We start from the raw sequence: 17152 nt of genomic DNA on the forward strand, positions 1-17152 counted from the left end.
AAGTGCTAGAGAGGCAAGAGCAAACTAATCCAACAGCTAGCAGAAGACAAGAAATAACCAAGATCAGAAAAGAATTGAAGGAGATAGACATAAAAAACTCTACAAAAATCAATGAATTCTGGAGCTAGTTTTTTTTAAATTAACAAAATAGATAGACTGCTAGCTAGATTAATAAAAAAGAGAGAGATCAATCAAATATACACAGTAAACACTGATAAAGGGGATATCACCATTGACTGCACAAAAATACAAATTACTATCAGAGATATAAATACCTCTATGTAAATAAACCAGAAAATGTATAAGAAATGGATAAATTCCTGGACTCACACCCTTCCAAGACTAAACCAGGAAGAAGAAGTTGAATCCTTGAATAAACCAATAACAAACTCTGATATTGAGGCAGTAATTAATAGCCTACCACCAAAACAAACAAACAAACAAAACCCAAAAAACAACACACACAAACAACCAGATGGATTCACAGCTGAATTCTACCAGAAATACAAAGAGAAATTGGTACCATTCCTTCTGAAACTATTCCAAACAATTGAAAAGAAAGGACTCCTCCCTAACTCGTTTTATGAGGCCAGGATCATCCTGATACCAAAAACTGGCAGAGACACAACAAAAAAAATTTCAGGCCAATATCCCTGATGAACATTGATGCAAAAATACTCAATAAAGTACTGGCAAACTGAAACCAGCAGCACATCAAAAACTTATCCACCATGATCAAGTCAGCGTCATCCCTGGGATACAAGACTTGTTCAACATATGCAAATCAATAAACATAATCCATTACATAAACAGAACCAAAGACAAAAACCACATAATTATCTCAAGAGATGCAGAAAAATCCTTTGATAAATTCAATATCCCTTCATGTTGAAAGCTCTCAATAAACTAGGTACTGATGGAACGTATCTCAAAATAATAAGAGCTATTTATGACAAACCCCCCTTGCCAATGTTACATTGAATGGGCAAAAGCTGGAAACACTCCCTTTGAAAACTGGTACAAGACAAGGATGCCCTCTCTCACCACTCCTATTCAACATAGTATTGGAAGTTCTGGCCAGGGCAATCAGGCAAGAGAAAGAAATAAATGGTATGCAAATAGGAACAGGGGAAGTTAAGTTGTCTCTGCAGATGACATACTTTTATATTTAGGAAACCGTATCATCCCAGTCCAAAAACTTCTTGAGCTGATAAACAACTTCAGCAGTCTCAGGATACAAAATCAGTGTGCCAAAATCACAAGAATTCCTTTACACCCACAATAGGCAAGCAGAGAGCCGAATCATTAAGGAACTCCCCTTTACAATCACTATAAAGATAATAAAATACCTAAGAATACAGCTAACAAGGGATGTAAAGGACCTCTTCATGCAGAAATACAACCCACTGCTCAAGGAAATAAGAGGACACAAACAAATGGAAAAACACTCCATCTTCATAAACAGAATCAATATTGTGAAAATGGCCATAGTGCTCAAAGTAATTTATAAATTCAATGATATTCCCATCAAACTGCCATTGGTATTGTTCACAGAATTAGAAAAAATTATTTTAAATTTTATACAGAATCAAAGAAGGCCCCATATAGCCAAGGAAATCCTAAGCAAAAAGAACAAAGCTGGAGGCATCACAATACCTGAATTCAAACTATACTACAAGACTACAGTAACCAAAACAGCATGGTACTGTCACCAAAACAGATGTATACACCAGTGGAGCAGAACGGATGCCTCAGAAATAGCACCACACATCTACAATCATCTGATCTTCAACAAACCTGACAAAAAAAAAAAAAAAAAGCAATGGGAAAAGGATCTACCATTCAATAAATGGTGCTGGGAACACTGGCTAGCCATATGCGGAAAACAGAAACTGGACCTCTTCCTTACAACTTATACAAAAATTAACTCAAGATGGATTGAGGACTTAAAAGTAAAACCCAAAACCATAAAAATAAAATAAAATTAAAATACTAGAAGAAAACCTAGGCAATACCATTCAGGACATAGGCATGGGCAAGGACTTAAGTACAAAAACACCAAAGTCATTGCAACAGAAGCCAAAATTGACAAATGAGATCTAATTAAATAAAAAGCTTCCATACAGCAAAAGAAACCAGCATCAGGATAAACAGTCAACCTATAGAGTGGGAGAAAACTTTTGCAATCTACCCATCTGACAAAGGTCTAATATCCAGTATTTACAAGGAACTTAAACATGTTTGTAAGAAAAAAAACAACCCATCAACAAGTTGGCAAAGGATATGAACAGATACTTCTCAAAAGAAAACACTTACGTGGCCAACAATCATATGAACAAAAGCTCAACATCACTGATCGTCAGAGAAATGCAAATCAAAACCACAATGAGATGCCATCTCACATCGGTCAGAATGGTCATTATTAAAAGTCAGGAAACAATAGATGCTGGCGAGGCTGTGTAGAAATAGGAACACTTTTACACTGTTGGTTGGAATGTAAATTAGTTCAACCATTGTGGAAGACAGTGTGGCAATTCCTCAAGGATCTAGAACCAGAAAAACCTTTTGACCCAGCAATCCCATTACTGGGTATATAACCAAAGAAATATAAATCATTCTACTATAAAGACACATGGACATGTATGTTTATTGCAGTACTATTTACAGTAGCAAAGACATGGAGCCAACCCACATGCCCATCAATGACAGACTGGATAATTAAAATGTGGCACATACACACCATGAGATACTGTGCAGAAATAAAAAGGAATGAGGTTTTTTTTTTTTTTTTTTTTTTTGTAGGGACATGGATGAACCTGGAAGCCATTATCCTTAGCAAACTAACACAGGAACAGAAAACCAAACACCACATGTTCTCACTCATAAGTGAGAGTTGAACATTGAGAACACATGGACACAGAGAGGGAAACAACACACATCAGGGCTAGTTGGGGGATGGGGATGAAGGGTGGGAACTTAGAGGATTGGTCATTAGTTGCAGCAAACCACCATGGCACATGTATACCTATGTAACAAACCTGCATATTCTGCACATGTAACCTTCACATTTTTTTAGAAGACGTAAAGAAAAAAATTCCATTTCACATAAAACACCAGAACTCTGGCCTCTGACAAAGCATGCAATTTGGCAACACAGGGCCAGTACTGTAGAAACAGCTGAGCAGCCATGGCCCCTCTTCAGGGTGTACCCTCTTCAGCTAACCACAGTCCCCACACGGCCCTGCAGCCCTCCTCCTCATCATTTGCTGGCTCTATACTCGAGTTTACAACACTAGTTCTGATCTTCTTCATGTAGCTCCCCAGCCCCTCTGCAGCCTTACTGACAGCTTCCCCTGGTGGACTTACAGCCTCTCAGTAAAACAACAAAACCTTAATGGTCATCTTATCCATTTACCCTTTCATAACCTGAATCGTCTCTATTTGCCTCCTGACATACATCCATCTAGTCTTTGCTGTAGGCAGCCCACTACTCCTCAAGCAGCCTGATTCTACACTCTCCTCCACATCTTTGCATCCCCCAGTTCTCTGGCTCTGTCCCCCCTCAGTGGCCACACTCCACCCTTTCCCTGCACGTCCTTGTTGCTTAAGCCTCTAGATCCTTTTCTCAGCCCTGCCAGCATCTCCGCATCCTCTCACTTCCTCTTGTACTCTTTCTTCCTTTTACATTATCTCTCTCCCCAGTCTCACCTTCTGTGTTTCTCTTTGATCTCTGTCTTTCCGGTCTCTCTCTTGCGCTCATTTTCTTTTTCTATCTCTCTCTGTCAACCCCTGTTTTCTTTCTCCCTTACAGTTAGTTTCTTCCTCTTTTGCTCTCTGGGCACGAGCTCAGCAGTGCTGTGCCCTGGCTCCCCTCATCTGTCTGAAAGACAGACAACTCTGCCGAAATGACAAAGATTCAGTAGTAACTTTTATTAACAGCTTTCTCACACTGTCCACTTTTATCTCAACTGTCTGGTCCAACTCTGCAGCTTCTGCCAGCCCCATGCCTGCAGCTGCATGGCCAGCTCTCTGCTACTTTCAGGGTCAGTAGCTTACCTCTTTCTCTCTCTGGTCCTCTGTGTGTGCTGTTTCCTCCCCTTTCTCTTTCCAATTTCCTTTTTTAATTTTTCTCCTTCTTCCTTTCTCAGTTTCTCTTTTCTTTCTTCTTACAAAAACCTTTTGGGCTTTCCCCAGTGATTTCTTAATGGGCTTTTGATTCCATCAATCAATCTTTTGCAGTTTCTTAGTAATATTAGACCAGCTTTCAGTCACAAAATTAACCTTTAAAAGGCCTTGCCTTACTGGATCCTCTGCATCTAATCCTGAATATTTTCTCATTCGATCTCTGAGCCTCTGCAGAAATGCAGAGGGAGTCTCCTCTTTTTCTTGTTGGATCTCAAATGCTTTTGAGATATTTTGTGTTCTAGGAGTGGACTTTTTAATCTTTTAAAGTATTGGTTTCCTTAGGTTCTGCATTTGGGCCCGATCTCTGGGGTTATTGTTATCCCATCTGGGATTTACATTTGGGAATTTCTACTTAGCTGGCAGGATTACTTGCCTTAAAGGATGTTGCCTCTCCCAAATGGTTATGGCTGCCCTTCTAATCATTCTCCTCTCTTCCCCAGTAAACAGAATATTCACGATTGACATCATCTCATTCCAAATATAAAAATTGGGTCCTAAAAGTTGATTTAGCTGCCCTACTAAACTGAGGGGATTTTCCAAGAGTGGCCTGATTTCCTTTTTCTAAAGTTCCTAACCTCGGCACTTGTTACTCAAGAATCCAACTTCTCCCTGTCCCATAGGGCCTTCTCTAAAAGGGTACATGTTAGACACCTACTGTTTAGAAGGAATAGGGAAATTTGTAATATCCTTCTCATATTGTTCTAATTCTTTCCTCAAGTTTGGACAAGGGTTTAAGAAAGCATTGGGTTTAGCTCCTTCACAACCCCCAGATTCCTCTTTCTCTGACCTTTCTCTTGCCCTCCGATCTCCCTGTCCTCTACTTTGTGAGACGTTCTGGGGGAGGGAGCAAGCGTGTTAGAGATTCCAGGGCTTTTATTGGGTGAGGGCTTTTTAATATGCTCTTTTCCTTTCTTTTTAAGGGGGAACATGAGGGTTAATTCGCTAATCCAGCAAAGAGCATAACCCATCCCCTCTTGTGAGGATGGGGTTTTATTATTCACATAGAGGATTAAAGCTTGGCACACCCAATCCTCATCTGAGCCAAACTTAGGCCAAAAGACCAAGCGCTGATGAATGGGCTTTTTGGACCAGATAAAACAGCAATATTTTATCATCTTTTCTTTTTCTTGTCCCTGGTTTGAGGATTATCCCTTCAAATCTGCAACATTCTCCTCAATGGACTATCTGGGAGAATGTCAGCAGGGGTCTTTTTAGTTCCCTCTTTCCTTTGTTTCCTAGGCCTAGAATTCCTGTTTCCCATTTTTTGTTAGTCTCTGTGTCTGAGTCTTCCCCTGTGTACTCAGCTCCCCTAACTGGAGGTTTCTTGCACTCCCCTGTGTACTCAACCCCCCTTACTGGAGGTTTTCCACACACCCTGAGACCTCCAAAAAATGCCCAACCACCAAGGTAGTACTTATAGTCCAATTTTCCTACCTTGGCTCATGCATGAGGTTGCCTGGTTGCCATGGTGCCTGCTTTTCTCCCGGCGTCACTTTTGTTATTTCCTGAATAACAGTGTTGGTTTTTTCTATGACTTCTATGGGGAGCTGGGACACCTGGGAAGATTGGGCCACCTAAATTGGGTGGGACGCATCTCCTCTCTCAGCCGGTGTCTCACTCCACACAGGTAGAGAGATCCCCATACGGGCCACCAGGTTGTGAGAAGCACTCATCCATCCAAACCCAAAGAATGGATTAAGAGAGACTCAGAGAACAGTGAAAGCGATACTTTTAATGATGTTCTTGCAAGATTGGGTGTCTGATGAGCAGGTACACCCAGCACAGTTTCAACAAGCAATTTATCACCTAGTGTGCAGGTCCCTCTCCCGGTTCCTCATAGACTGAGTACTATAGAGTCACAATCTTCCCGGAGGCGGTCTATTGATTGTTGGGTAGGGGCTTCAGGTGTTTTTTATTTTTATTTTTAGGGGGGAGTTATCTTGCTGCATTTTGTTGCAGCCCACAATGCATTGCAATCCTAGCTAGCTCACGGGGTCTTCAAGTATATGACTTGTGACCTAAGTAGTTGGGCAGGCTGATAAGGACAGAAAAAATGAACCATTTTGCAGTCCAGTAAATTTCCATCTTAGACTAAACTTCTTTGGTTTAGGTGAAGGCAACTAAGGTGGAGGGAATGGGGAGGCTGGCAAGCAGGCATTGGCTATCCAAGCAGGGACCTAGTATATCCTGTTTCTTCTATAGTTTGCTGATGTAAGCCAATTCAAGGCACTTTGTCTTGGAAATGGACCACTGTATACACTATGTCTTTTAGCAAATGTCTAGATCATTTATATCACTGATGAGGAATCTGAAACCCTAAAAGGTGAAGGGAACTGTCCAAGGCCACATAGCTGGTTAGTAGCAGAGGTAGACAGACTCTTTTTTTTTTTTTTAATTATACTTTATATTCCAGGATACATGTGCACAACGTGCAGGTTTGTTGCATATGTATACATGTGCCACGTTGGTGTGCTGCACCCATTAACTCATTATCTACATTGGGTATATCTCCTAATGCTATCCCTCCCCCCTCGCCCCACCCCACAACAGGCCCCAGTGTGTGATGTTCCCCCTGCTGTGTCCAAGTGTTCTCATTATTCATTTCCCACCTATGAGTGAGAACACGCGGTGTTTGGTTTTCTGCTCTTGTGATAGTTTGCTGAGAATGATGGTTTCCAGCTGCAATCATGTCCCTACAAATGACATGAACTCATCCTTTTTTTTATGGCTGCATAGTATTCCATGGTGTATATGTGCCACATTTTCTTAATCCAGTTTGTCATTGATGAACATTTGGGTTGGTTCCAAGTGTTTGCTATTGTGAATAGTGCCACAATAAACATACATGTGCATGTGTCTTTATAGCAGCATGATTTATAATCTTTTGGGTGTGTACCTAGTAATGGGATGGCTGGGTCGAATGGTATTTCTAGTTCTAGATCCTTGAGGAATCGCCACACTGTCTTCCACAGTGGTTGAACTAGTTTACAGTCCCACCAACAGTGTAAAAGTGTTCCTATTTCTCCACATCCTCTCCAGCACCTGTTGTTTCCTGACTTTTTAATGATCACCATTCTAACGGGTGTAAGATGGTATCTCATTGTGGTTTTGATTTGCATTTCTCTGATGGCTAGTAATGATGAGCACTTTTTCATGTGTCTGTTGGCTGCATAAATGTCTCCTTTTGAGAAGTGCCTGCTCATATCCTTTGCCCACTTTTTGATGGACTGTTGGTTTTTTTCTTGTCAATTTGTTTGAGTTCTTTGTAGGTTCTGGATATTAGCCCTTTGTCAGATGACTAGATTGCAAACATTTTCTCCCATTCTGTAGGTTGCCTGTTCACTCTGATGGTAGTCTCTTTTGCTGTGCAGAAGCTCTTTAGTTTAATGAGATCCCATTTGTCAATTTTGGCTTTTGTTGCCAATGCTTTTGGTGTTTTAGACCATGAAGTCCTTGCCCATGCCTATGTCCTGAATGGTATTACCTAGATTTTCCTCTAGGGTTTTTATGGTTTTCGGTCTAACATTTAAGTCTCTAATCCATCTTGAATTAATTTTTGTATAAGGTGTAAGGAAGGGATCCAGCTTCAGCTTTCTACTTATGGCTAGCCAGTTTTCCCAGCACCATTTATTATATAGGGAATCCTTTCCCCATTGCTTGTTTTTGTCAGGTTTGTCAAGAATCAGATGGTGGTAGATGTGTGGTATTATTTCTGAGAGCTCTGTTCTGTTCCATTGGTCTATATCTCTGTTTTGGTATCATTAGCATGATTTTTTGTTTACTGTAGCCTTGTAGTATAGTTTGAAGCCAGGTAGCATGATGCCTGCCCTCTCTCACCACTCCTATTCAACATAGTGTTGGAAGTTCTGGCTAGGGCAATCAGGTAAGAGAAAGAAATAAAGGGCATTCAATTAGGAAAAGAGGAAGTCAAATTGTCCCTGTTTGCAGATGACATGATTGTATATTTAGAAAACCCCATCGTCTCAGTCCAACATCTCCTTGAGCTGATAAGCAACTTCAGCATAGTCTCAGGATACAAAATCAATGTGCAAAAATCAAAAGCGTTCCTATACACCAATAACAGAGAAACAGAGAGTGAAATCATGAATGAACTCCCATTCACAAATGCTTCAAAGAGAATAAAATACCTAGGAATGCAACTTACAAGGGATATGAAGGACCTCTTCAAGGAGAACTACAAACCACTGCTCAATGAAATAAAAGTGGACACAAACAAATGGAAGAACATACCATGCTCATGGATAGGAAGAATCAAATATCGTGAAAATGACCATACTGCTCAAGGTAATTTATAGTTTCAATGCTATCTCCATTAAGCTACCAATGAGTTTCTTCACAGAATTGGAGAAAACTAAAGTTCATATGGAACCAAAAAAGAGCCTGCATTGCCAAGACAATCCTAAGACAGACTCTTGAACTCTCATTCCAGTGACCTTTTTACAAGGTTGCTTTGTGGCCTTAGCATGTCCCAATTGCCCCTTTTATCTCCTGTGAGGAATCTCACTATCCTCAGTTCACTCACAGTGGTTCCCTTTTTATTCTAAACAACAATACTTATTGCCATTAGCTCTCTGTGTGACTTTAGGAAAATTACATTTCTTCTCTGGACCTTAGTTCTTAGTTTCTCCATCTAAAATGAGAGGGAGTTAACTAATAGATTTTTATATATAAGCCTTATCAAGAGGGGCACAGAACCACTAGCTTTCATAGTAGTTTTGCTTTTTTGCACATTTGTTGTAGTGGAGTACAGGGATCTGAACAAGCCTGCTAGAAAGTGGTGAAAAAACAGTGGGCACTGAGACTCTGAAGGCTTCCTACTGGCTGAGGAACAGATACATACTCCCAGTGTGACCATCTTATTTTTAATGTGATGAAACTGAGGCCTGAGCTGGGAATGGGAGTAATTCTTACAGAATGTTAGTGAGGCTTTGGGTCTAGAACTTAGGTCTTCTGACTCTAAGCCCAGTACTTTCCATGCACCCATATTGCTTCACTGAGCTGGGTATGTCCTGTTGAGGGCAATTCCAAAAATATTAAAAGCTCAGGAATCTATTACACATAGATTACAGTTTTAAGATATGCCAAAGTGTTTGCAGGTGGCCATTATGAGGGAGGAGGGTTTAGAGCTTTGAGGGAAGGGTGGGGGGGGGTGGCGCACAGTTGTCTCCACACACCCCATCTGAGTCTTTTGGGGATTTCCTTGGGTCTAAGCCCCAAGATAAGTGGGGGCTCAGGGACTCTTTATTCTCACTTTCTTCCATTCTAGTTGCTTCCTGATCATACTGTCTCCCCTCTCATAACTGCCTCCATTCCTAGCCCACCTCCTTCTACTCGCAGAGATCATCAGTCTCGGGGCTGGTTTACCTCTTTTTTATTAACATTCCCCATAGTCACTTTTTATTTATTTATTTAAAAAGCCTATAACACCCAGTATTCCCAGGAGGTCTCTCATCCAAGTACTAAGCAGACCTGACCCTGCTTGGTTTCAGATATCAGACAAGATTGGGCACATCCAGGGTAATATGGCCATAGACCATAGTTACTTTAAAAGGAGCAAAACATCTCACAAACACTTTTGCATTTGCTTTTATTTCATGCTGTTTTAAATTAATTGATTTTGTGCTCTCCCAGAATGCTCTGCTGGAGAAGGAGACAACTAAAGGCCAGCTTCTTTTTTGGAAAAGAACCTAGTTTACACCATATAGTCAACCTCTCATTATCACTATACTTACCAACAACATTTATTCTTTGGGTTGGTTCAAGTGGCCTCCAAGTTATTGGTGTTTCTTCCCTGTGGGTGGAGCAGGTTCTCTTTTTGGAAGGTGGAAGAGATCAGGAGTTTAGTTTTGGACATGTTGAATTTGAGGTCTATTCAACATCTAAATGGAAATATTGAATAGGAAATTGGATATATGAATCTAGGATTTGGAAACAGTTTTGGCTGGAGTTATAATTTTGGAGTGTTTGGCAAATAGATGGCATTTTAAGTTATCAGAACTGATGAGATAAATTAGGGTCTAAGTGTATAGAGAAAAGAGAGTTCTGTAAAACTCAGACAAATCCTATGCAGATGGTAAATGTCATTGTTATGGTTATGTCCTACTTTATTTGTGGGATATTGATGTGTAAAGATCACTGACTGGGGAGTAAGCACATCTAGGTTCCTCTCCTGGTTCTGGCTCTAAGTCAATATGCCACCTTAAATCTTACCTTTATCTTCTTTGGTCCTCAGTTTTCACACCTATAAAGTGAGGGGCTTTGCTTTCTGACAGTGACTTTCAATATTTTTAAAAGTGGAGAAACCCATTAAAAAATGAAATTCATTTAGTTTCTGTGGTTGGAAAAGCAAATTGAATAGATGGGGAGGTGGACGCTCAGGCCACCTCAGAGGCATCCCTGAGTCACTTCTAGAACCCCATGACACCAAGGAATGCAGTTTGATTCTCAGCTTAGTTCTCTAGTTCCTTTTAGTACTGATATTCTGTAGTTTGAGGGTTCCCTTGGCATCAGTTTGTTGATCCAATTTGCTGATCAGTTTGCTGATCCAGGGGATCAGCAAATATTTTCTGCAAGGGGAAATATGGTAAATATATGAGCTTTGTGGGCCATTTTGTGTCTCTCATCACTGCTGCTGCCTCGTCCTCCTCCACCCATTCTACTCCTCCTCTTCCACCTCCTAAAATTCCACTAAAAGTGTAAAAAACCATTCTTAGCTCATAGGCATTACAAAACCAGGACCTAGACAAAATTGAGCCTGTGGGCCATACGTTGTCAATTCCTAGATAATCTATGGTGTGACCCAAGCACTAAGACCCCTGTACACATGGCCAGGTGCACAGTGGGGAGATAGACCATCCTCGATCCCCAACAGGACCTGTGTATAGCCTGTAGTTTCCAAACTACTCTTGGCTGGGCCTGGAGATGGGAGTATGTGCAGGTCACTGGTGGACTCTGAGACTCAGGACCATCTGGGGCTATGCTTGAAGCAACCTAATGCCCCTCCCCCACAATCTTCTTGGCTGAGCTGGACCATTTCATGGGCACATAGCCTTAGGGAAGGCACAGCTGGTTACAGTGACCTAAACTGGCTTGGGGCCAAGTAGGGTGGCTCTTTGTTTTCCACACAGCTGGAAGAGGGGAGGGGCAAATGGGATCATACAAATATCAGAGTACAGGCAAAGGAGAGGAGGCCTAATTGTGATCAGACACCTCTGCAGAGCAATAACACTGCCACCTGGTTATGAGCATCTTAGTTTTGCAGAATACAAAGAGCTTTTCCAGAGAGCATGTAATTCGTCTTCACAGCACCACTGGGAGGGAAGAAAGAAAAGGAGGAGGTTTAGCTGTGGTAGTGAAAAAGGACCTCTGGCTTAAGAGTCAGGAACCGCAGCTTGGCCACTGACTTGTGAGGTAACCTTGGAGAACTCTCTTCCTCTTTCTGTGACTCACTGGTAACGTGGACCAATAAAGTAAGATAGTAAGATTGGATCAGATCAGTGGTTCTCAATATGTGATCCTCACAGCAGCAGCAACAGTGTCACCTGCAAACTTTTTAGAAATGCCAGTTCTCAAGCTTTACCCCATACCAAGTGAATCAGGCACTCTGGGAGTGGGTTCCAGAAATGTATGTTTTAACAAACGCTCCAGGCAAGGTGAGCCACTGGACTGAAATCACCTAATGCCTTTGCAGCTTTGATTATCTGAATGTGTAAGATAACAAATGTAAAAATAAATTTTAAATCACACCCTAAATATTTCAGGGATGATGGTGGTGTTGATGAGGATGATAAAATGATGTTCCTGTTGATTATACCATACCTTAGCAGCCAGGTTCCTACTCTATGCCCACCCTGCTCACCTGTCATGGCACTGCACTCCATCACTGCCAGCTGGGCAGCATAGCTCCCTTCATTCCTCATCCCCTATGGAGTTTCTCTCAAAGCCTATAAGATAGAGAGATACCTTCAGGAGCATATACATGGTGTGAATATGTAAGTTAGATAAGGCAAGCTCTTCCAGATGGTTGACAGAGAGGAAGTCACAAGATGACTCTTGAACAGCTGGTAAACAGATACAGCTAGTGTTAGAGATTAAAGGGAAGTGAAATTTCACTGTGGACTGGGGAGTTGTGGCATTTGAAAGAATTCCTTGTATTAGTGGTGGTGGTAGGGTCTTGAGTCAGGTCGTGAAGTATGGGGAAGATTTAAACACTTTTCAGGAAGGCAAGAGAATGTTAGAAGAAGTGAATGTAAAGGAGAAGGCACAGTGGCAGAAAAAAGCATGTGACCTCGACATACTATAGTCTTAAATATGGAAGGAGCCTTATATTTATCAAAAATTCTGGGTGATTATGTGAGTGTTGGCTGTAACTCCAGTCATTTTTTCCACTCTGGAAAACATATTTTTTTAAAAAGTGAATATGGTTGACATTATATGGAGGATCTAGACCACAAGTCATTCAAAAAACATTTATACTTTAATTTAGTAACAAATTGATTTTGACACATTTCCCAAATAATCTAAATACTCCCCAAATTATAGTTGAATAAATTACTTATATAAGGTCATAGGGAAAGTTAATGACTGAGCTGGGACTGAAACCCAGTTCTTCTGACTTCTGGTCTCGTATGTTTCCCTTGTAATCTGTATTTGCTCTGAGGCTTCTGGAATGAAGCAGTTTGGCGAAAATACAAAGGTGCAGCTGGAAGGAGGCTAAGGCATGACTATAGAGAACTTGGAATGCCAAGCTGAAGCTTTTCAATTATTTCCTGTAGGTAATGAGATGCTGTTGAAGGTTCTGCAGCTGAGGTGTGGCACCATCTACAATTTAGGAAGATTACTCTAATGGAGGTAGGCAGCAGTACCTGACAGACTGGAGTGAGAAAGTATTTCGAGGGAGTAAAGCAACTAATAAGTAGCCCCAGATGTGGGTGGAAATGCCACAGACCTGCTCCCCTTTTCCATGTCATGTGTTCATTTATATTTTTAATGGAAGAAATGATTAAGCTGAAAAATCCAGCTTTTCTTCTGGGATTTCAGCCATTAGTGATGGGGATATTTGGGAGTTTGAACCTTCCTGCCCTGGAACATAATGCTGTGGATGTCTCCTCCCTGGACTACACTCAGACCAGCCCTTGCTAAAGCTCAGTGCTGCTCTCTGATTTCATTTTGCACTTAAGTTTCTATGTGTTATGAGTCCAGGGGCCAGAGTTTAGGGAGTACCCAGCTCCACCCTTTACTTCTCTCACAAAGCCCCAGGCTCTGGGAGACTGCTTGTACATGTCACCATGCCAGTTTCATCACCCAGTCTGCTCCAAGAGACCCTAGCTACAACAAAGGGCCTTACAGTTTACAGCTTCTAAGGCTCACCTATACTCATTATTTCATTTGGTTTTCACAACAGCATTGTGAGGTGGGCAAGACTTATACTCATAATTTAATGGAATGAAACTGAATACCGGGGTCGGCAAAGTAAATTGTCAAGCAGCCCAGTGAGTGGCACAGCTCACTTCTTCTGCCTTCCAGGCAACATTCCATGCATCTTTTTGTGTTGTTGGGGTTGTGGTGGTCATTTTTATGAGCATACCAAAAGTTGTCTCAGATTTCTGACAGTATATGGAAGGAAAAAATCAGGAGACAAGATTTCTCTTTATTTACAATCCAGGCCCTTTCCCTCAATATCATATTGCCCCCCTCGACCCTGGTGGGAAAACCCCCGGCCCTGCCTGCCTACATCCCTGTGCCTTCCCCCTGTCTGATGCCAGTGATACTCTAGGTGAGAATGTGTCACCTTAGTCTGCAGTTTCCTTTTTACCATTTTTCCCCTTGCTTTGGGTCTCTGGGGCAAGGGTGCAGCGAAGGGGCCCCCCTTCCCTGGGGTACTCTAAGTGGTGAGGCTCACAATCCCAGATCCTCCTTGGGCAGTACAATAAGTCAGTCGTTAACTCAGAGACTAGATCAGCACTACACACAGACAGCTTTTAAAATATGGATGGCACAGGGTCTTTGGCTTAAGCTGCTTTGGCTGGTCTTTTCTAGGACTCTGACTGTGTCTTCAGTGTGAGCCAAAGGCAACACCAACCAGAGTAGCATCAGCCTGCCTTTCAGAGTTCATACAATGTCATGCTGTCTAGATTTTCATCATGAATGTTCCCAAGACTCAAATGCAAAGGGAATTGAGTTGATTTCAACTGGAAAATATTCCTGCCATCTCAACATTCTCTGGAATAACCTGCTTGCAGCTGTCACGGGGCGGCCCCCTCCCTGCAGTGCATGACTTTTCCAAGGCTCAAGCTCCAGGGATTTGGAGGGAAAAAGGAGGAGAGGACCAGATTCTGTACTGCCACCGTCTCCAAGCCTGGGTGGTGCTTACATTTTTCAGGCCTGGAATTGGAACTCTGTGGTTGGGGTCAGAGGTAGTGAAGAGGGGCTCATGGAACAGGACCCTGCTGGGTGGATCCCTGCTTGCAGCTGGTTGTATTTCTTTAATTGATTGGCTTCCAATAGGAAGAAGTCATCTTCTGATGAAGAAGCAGATTTCCTTGGACAGAGACTCTAACTGGCTAGGTTGCAGGAGAACTGGGGTTAGTTCCCGGATCTGCCATCAACTTACATTTTGGCTTCAGGAAAGTCAGCCATCACCTCTCTGTATTTCAGCTTCTTCCCTTTAAAGTGGAACTACTAATACCTGCTGTTCACATATATGGAGTAAGAATAGGGTGTGAGGGACATTGATGAATGTGCTAGAGGAAATGAAGGAATACCAGGAATTTATTCTTACTTCTCGTCCTGACCCAGGGAACTAAACTAGTTGTACTTCTTTCCTTTCACACTATCCCATGGTGTTGGCAGAATGTCAGGTGACATAGTTTAGATATTTTTCTCCTCAAAATCTCATGTTGAAATTTGATCCCCAGTGTTGGAGGTGGGGCCTTGTGGGAAGTATTTGAGTCATAGGGATAGATCCTTTATGAAGGGCTTTGTGCCATCCTTGCACTAATAAATGAGTTCTTACTCTATTAGTTCCTGCAAGAACTGATTGTTAAAAAGAGCATGGCACCTCCCTCCTCTTTCTCTTCCTTCCTCTCACCATGTAACATGCTGGCTTCTCTCTGCTCTTCCTTCAGGTTTCAGACATGGCCCAGGTTGAAGTCCTTTGAAAGGACAAAGCAAGGAGACCACATTTCTCTTTATTTCCAGTCCAGGACCCCTCCCTCAATATAAGTGGAAGATTCCTGAGGCCCTCACCAGAAGCAGATGCTGGTGCCATTCTTCTTCTACAGCCTGCCAAAGTGTGAGACAGATAAACCTCTTTTTAAAAATAAATTACCCAGTCTCAAGTATTCCTTTACAGCAATGAAAAGTGAACTAAGACAGCAGGGTATGGGAAAGTCTCCAGGGATTTATATGGTCAGAAGGCAAGGGGAAAAATGGTTGTAAAAGTGGTAACATAACCTGGAATTAAAGTGAGGATACCCGAAAATCTTATTAGGGAAATGATTACAGCCAGTTGGAAGCAAAGTCTTGTGATAATGAGAAGCTAGACATTGGAATTAGGGGTGAAAGCTAGGGTGCCAGGAAGGTGGAGAGTGCTGCCAAGTTCCCAACACTCTTGCATTCTGAACACTTAAAGACTTCACACCATGTGGATGGCACCAAGACTTACTCTATGTGCCCTCTGAAGCAGTGACCCAAGCAGTACCTGAGACCATTTACGTGGTGATTAAAGACCCAGTGGTTGGGATTTGGGGAGCAGTGTTCCAAGGTGGTACAGGTCAGTAGTGTCCCAGGCTCTTCTCCTGAAGCCATTCTTCCTCTGTGATCTCTGGGTCTGTGATTGGAGCAGTGGCTTTGAAGATCTCTGAAATGCCTTTTGGACCTTTCCCCTACTGTCTTAACTATCAGCATCTGGCTGCCTTTTATCTGTGATAATCTTATAGTAAGTGGTTACTCAGCAGCACCTTTGGATTTGTCTCTTGAAAATGCTTTTTCTGGCCAGGCACAGTGCTCATGCCCATAATCTTAACACTTTGGGAGGCTGAGATGGGTGGATCATTTGAGGTGAGGAGTTTGAGACCAGCTTGGCCAACATGGTAAAACCCCATCTCTACTAAAAATACAAATATTAGACGGGTGTGGTGGTGGGTGTCTGAAATCCCAGCTACTCGGGAAGCTGAGATAGGAGAATCACTTGAACCCTGGAGGCAGAGGTCGCAGTGAGATACAGCCTGGGTGAAAGAGTGAAACTCCGTCTCAAAAAAAAAAAAAAAAAAAAAAAAAAAAAAGAGAGAGAGAGAGAGGGAGAGAGAGAAAGAAAGAAAGAAAATGCTCTTTCCATCTCCACCAAATGGCCAGGCTGCAATTTTTTTAATTTTTAAGATTCTGCTAGCATTTTAATTATAAATTCCAATTTTAGATTATCCTCTTGCTTCTATATCTGATTGTAAACTGCTAAAAGCAACCATACCATTTCTTGAACGCTTAGAACGCTTAGAAATATCTTTTGACCGATCTCCTAGGTCATTACTCTTGTTTGTCCTTCCACAAAGCCTTAGGGCATAGACACAATACAGGCAAGTTCTTTGCTAAGGTGTAGCATGGATAACCTTTGCTCTAGTTCCAAATATGTTCCTCATTTTCATCTGAGACCTTGTCAGCATGGCCTTTACCATCTGTATTTCCATTAGCATTTTGGTCACAACTACATAACCAATCTATAAGAAGTTCCTGGTCTTCCTGTCTTATTCTGAGTCCTCCAAACTCTTTCAACCTCTGCCCATTACCCAGTTCCAAAGCTGTTTGCCCATTTTCAGTTATCTTTATAGTAATACCCCACTCTTGGTACCAATTTTCTCTCTTAGTCTGTGTTGCTATAAAGAAATACCTGAAGTTGTGTGATTTGTAAAGAAAACAGGTTTATTTGGCTCATGGTTCTGCAGGTTGTACA

The sequence above is a fragment of the Papio anubis genome, chromosome X (assembly GCF_008728515.1).
Source record: "Papio anubis isolate 15944 chromosome X, Panubis1.0, whole genome shotgun sequence".
Lineage (NCBI taxonomy): Eukaryota > Metazoa > Chordata > Mammalia > Primates > Cercopithecidae > Papio > Papio anubis.